This window comes from Hordeum vulgare, chromosome 5H (genome assembly GCF_904849725.1).
Source record: "Hordeum vulgare subsp. vulgare chromosome 5H, MorexV3_pseudomolecules_assembly, whole genome shotgun sequence".
In the NCBI taxonomy this organism is placed as follows: domain Eukaryota; kingdom Viridiplantae; phylum Streptophyta; class Magnoliopsida; order Poales; family Poaceae; genus Hordeum; species Hordeum vulgare.
The window spans coordinates 387,333,962-387,339,480 of NC_058522.1; positions in this window are offsets into that span (position 1 = coordinate 387,333,962).

Here is a 5,519-nt window from a genome sequence, read left to right on the forward strand (position 1 = left end):
AACATCTTGATCATACGTAGCGGGTGGTTCATCTCCTAGCGCTACATCAAGGACATAATTCTTTTTCCCAGCTTGTAGGATGAGCCTCAGATTACGAGCCAGTCTACAAAGTTTCTACCATCATCTTTCAGCTTAGCTTTCTCTAGGAACGTATTAAAATTCAGGGTTGCTACTGCGTGAGCCATTGATCTACAACATAAAATATTGCAAAGTGAACTTAGACTATGTTCAAAACCATTAGAGTTCAGCTAATCATATTACTAATAAACTCACACTCAAGTAGACATCCCTCTAGTTACTTGAGTGTGGCATGATCCAAATTCACTAACTCAAGTCTGGTCATCACGTGAGTTGAGCGTAGCTTCAGTGGTAAACATCTCTATGCTAATCATATCAACTATACTATTCATGCTCGATCTTTCGGTCTCTTGTGTTCCGAGGCCATGTTTGCACATGCTAGGCTCGTCAAGTTTAACCCGAGTGTTCCGCGTGTGCAACTGTTTTGCACCCATTGTATGTGAATGTTGAGTCTATCACACCCGATCATCACGTGGTGTCTCGAAACAACGGACTGTCGCAACGGTGCACAGCCGGGGAGAACACAATTTTATCTTGACATTTAGTGAGGATCACCTTATAATGCTACCGTCATTCTAAGCAAGATAAGGTGCATAAAAGGATTAACATCACATGCAATTCATAAGTGACATGATATGGCCATGATCTTGTGCTTCTTGATCTCCATCATCAAAGCACTAGCATGATCTTCATCGTCACCGGCGCCACACCATGATCTCCATCATCGCGCCGCCATCGAGGTTGTCGTGCTATCTATGCTATTACTACTAAAGCTACAACCTAGCAATATAGTAAACGCATATGCAAACACAAATGTTAGTTTAACTACAACCCTATGGCTGTTGCCGGTTGTCGTAGCATCGACGTGCAAGTCGATATTTAACTATTACAACATGATCATCTCATACATCCAATATATCACATCATGTCTTTGGTCATATCACATCACATGCATACCCTGCATGTTTTATGTGGCTGCTATGGGTATCTAGTATGATTGCATCTTACTTACACAAAACCACAATGGAGATGTGCAAATTGCTATTTAACCTCTCTCCAAGGACCGCCTCGGTCAAATCCAATTCAACTAAAGTTGAAGAAACAGGCACCTGCCAGTCATCTTTATGCAACAAGTTGCATGTTAGTCGATTAAACCGGTCTCTCATAAGTGTACGAGTAATGTTGGTCCGGGCCGCTTCAATCTAACGATACCGCTGAATCGAGAAAAGACTAAGGAAGACAGCAAATCGAGCATCAACGTCCACAAAAACTTTTGTGTTCTACTCGAGATTACATCTACGCATGAACCTAGATCATGATGCCACTGATGGGGAACGTTGCATGGGAAACAAAAAAATCCGTACGCACACGAAGACCTATCATGGTGATGTTCATCTACGAGAGGGAGATCGGATCCACGTACCCTTGTAGATCACTAAGCGGGAAGCGTTAAGAAACGCAGTTGATGTAGTGGAACGGCTTCGTGATTCAAATCACCGTCGTCCCACGATCCGTTCCGATCTAGCACCGAACGGACAGCACCTCCTTGTTCAGCACACGTACAGCTCGATGACGATCTCCGCCTTCTTGATCCAGCAAGAGAGATGGGGAAGTAGATGAGTTCTCTGGCAACATGACGGCGCGCCGGTGATGGTGATGATCTATTCCTGCACGGCTCCGCCCGAGCTCCGCAGAAAACTGATCTAGAGGACGAACTGCGAAGTAGAGGTTTATGGTTGCACGTGGCAAAGTTGTGTCTCAAAAAGCCCTAAACCTCGAGTATATATAGGAGGAGCCAATGGGTGGGGCTTGCCCTAGGGGCGCCGGCCGAAGGGAGGAGGGATCCTCCTCCAAGTCGGTTTGGAGGGAGGAGTCCCTTCCTTCCTTCCCACCTCCTATTTTTTTCCTTTTTTTCTTTCTCCTTGACTTTTCTTCTTGGCCAAAATAGCCCACTTGGGCTGGCCTCACCATCCCACTAAGGGCTGGTGCACCACCCTTGGGCTATTAGGTTCACTCCCGGGTGGGCGGGCCCCTCCCAGTAAAAATCAAGAACCCATTCGTCACTCCGGGTACACTGCCGGTAATGCCCGAAATCTTTCCGGAGGCCAAATAAAACAATCCTATATATCAATCTTCGTTTCCGGACCATTCCGAAAACCCTCGTGATGTCTGTGATCTCATCTGGGACTCCGGACAACCTTCGGTCACCAACACCTATAACTCAACTATACCAAAACGTCATCGAACCTTAAGTGTGCAAACCCTGCGGGTTCGAGAACTATGCACACAAGACCTGATACACTCCCCGGTCAATATCCAACAGCGGGACCTAGATGTCCATATTGGATCCTACATATTCTACGAAGATCTTATCAGTTAAACCTCTGTGCCAAGGATTCATATAATCCTGTATACCATTCCCTTTGTCCTTCGGTATGTAACTTGCCCGAGATTTGATCGTAGGTATCCATATACTTATTTCAATCTCGTTACCGGCAAGTCTCTTTACTCGTTCCGTAATACAAGATCTCGTGACTAACACATTAGCCACATTGCTTGCAAGGCTTATATGTGATGTTGTATTACCGAGTGGTCCGCGAGATACCTTTCCATCACACGGAGTGACAAATCCCAGTCTTGATCCATGCTAACTCAATGGACACCTTCGAAGATACCTGTAGAGCACCTTTATAGTCACCCAGTAACGTTGCGACGTTTGATACACACAAGGTATTCCTCTGGTGTCAGTGAGTTACATGACCTCATGGTCATAGGAATGAATACTTGACACGGAGAAAACAATAGCAACAAAATGACAAGATCACATGCTATGTTTATAGTTTGGGTCTTGTACATCACATCATTCTCCTAATGATGTGATCCAGTCATCAAGTGACAACACTTGCATATGGTCAGAAAACCTCAACCATCCTTGATCAACTGGCTAGTCAACTAGAGGCTTACTAGGGACATTGTTTTGTCTATATATCCACACATGCATTTATCTTTTCATTCAATACAATTATAGCATGGATAATAAACGATTATCTTGAAACAGGAAATATAATAATAACTATTTTATCATTGCCTCCATGGCATATTTCCAATAGGGGCCTTGACCGACTCCATCGGCAAGTGATGAGGGCGGAGGCCTTGGCAGATATCGGCCAAGGTTGGGATGATGCTGGCAACGGTTTCATGCATGCAGACAATGGTCGCCAACAGCCTCGCGGACAGTGGGGAGATGAAGGCTATAATGCTTATGGCGAAGGACAACATCGTGGTTCCTCTTCCACAGGGGGAGGCCGTGGTTATGCTTGGTAGGGCAATGAAGGTGCGGGAAGATGTTTTAACGTACCACCCAGCAACTTCGTTGAGGGGCCATCGGTGGCCCGATACTCGTAGCATGGTGGGTACCGCCCGATCTAGGGCGGTAGGGGAGGTGGAAGGAGGCGTCCTAGACCACCGTTCCCCTCGAAGCGGACAACTTTGATGATGACCGTTGTTGATACATCGGCACCCATGGATGCGGCTAGCATGGCGAATGCGTGAGGACTGTTAGGCGCGGAGATGGCTATAGTAAAGGCCATGGCCGCGATGAAAGTACCGTCAGCGAGCACAGCATCCGAGCGACTTGTTGATCTGCCAAGTGTGACTGACAAGCTCGAGGGGGTGAACGGGCGTCCAAATGGGCCCGTAAAAAAGAGAAGATCACATGTTATTGTTGTAGTGAGACAAGGCCTTTTGTGGATGAGTGGAAGGCAGAGTTGTGTGAACTTTGTCTCAAGCCAAAACATGGAACATGGAAGTGCCCTCTTCTGTCGGGATCTATGCCAGTAGTAACGATTTATGGAGTTTGTTGTCCTGAGATGATGTTATTTGAGTCGTCGAGCACGACATCAGCGGTTCCTATGACTTATAGCTCCTTTAGTGGCACTGTGACAATAATGCGTGGAACAATGACTCAGGAACAGGTTGTGCCACACTGCGTGAGTTAGTTTCTGCTATCTTCCACTGGGCACCTCTCAAACTTGATGACCGAGTGTTCAAGGTGGATTTCCCTACGCCGGAGGACCTTGCGCGTCTCCTCAAGTTCGGTATGAGTAGAGTGCCTAACAGCAACTGTGTGCTTGATTTTGATGTGTGGAAGACTAAGGATCCACAGGGTACACCTGTTCCTTAGATATGGGTCAAGTTTTCAGGGGAGCCGCCTAAATCGATGAATGACTTTTTGGTAACATGGAGTTTGGGATCCCTCGTTGGTAAGATGGAGCAAGTCAATATGCCTTTCACTCGCTCTAACGGAGTTCCTCGGCTACTAGTCAGTGTGGTCGACATTCAGCTAGTTCCGCACGTAGTAACTTGGACATATGCGAGTATGAGATACACCCTTCAGATAGAGATTGAGAGTCCGCCATTATTTGATGAGGAAGATGGAAACAAGGATGTGCATATGGCAGATGAGGAGGATGGCGGTGGGTCTAAGGACAGGAAGGTGGATCATGATTCGACTGATGGCAGCAAATGGGTGCAGAGCCGCCCTCACCAGCAAGATCCTATCGGTGATGGTAAGGGAGTTGCGCCCTCCTCAGCGTCGATGAATGAACTGGTATTCGGTTCGTTCGACACGGCTTCTGCTCCAAACCGCCTTTGAGGCCTTAGGATAGAGGCGGATGATCGGAGGAGCATCCGTTGCCGCCTCTCATGCCTACGGGTGCACCTCGGCTGCATATGCCCCGGGATGGTGACGGTCGGACGCTGCGGGACACCGCGCCCATCTTAACTTCGGTGACATTGTGAGAGTATCTCGAGGGGGTAAGGACTGATGGGCAGGAGGCCAAGTCGATCCCCACCATCCCTGAGCCGACTACGCCGGCTCCTATTTTGGACTCGACCACCATAGAGGGAGTTTCAGTGGTGAAGTCATCATCTACACGCGCTACTATGGGTGATATGGTCACGCCGGTGTCGCGTCTGCCGTATGTACGGGCAAGCGTGGGGATGACGTCATGTGCCTCAAAGGGAACCCAGCAGAGGCAACAGCTTTTAGTCATGGTGGCTCGACCTTCGCTTGTGACTCCTCGGTTGTCCTTGGGGACCTCCGCTGCTGGTTCTGCGGTGGGGCGAGAACTTGGGTGCATGACAGGAGGCCATGTCCCGATGGGCTCTAAGATGGAACTTTTAGGTGGACGTTTGGCAGGATATCTCATCATGTCAGCTCCGACGATAGGACTAGTGGGACACATGGGAGGTCGCCAAGCTCCAAGTAGGCCTACTACATATGACATCATCACGTTTGGTGGGATTCCGGATTCAGTAACTGGAGACAGAAGGATGAGTCAGCAGCTTCAGACACAACCGGATGCAAATGACTTGTAGATGGGTCGAGCTATGCGGGCGGCGAAGCTTCATGACATCGAGGCAACCACACGTATGGCAGT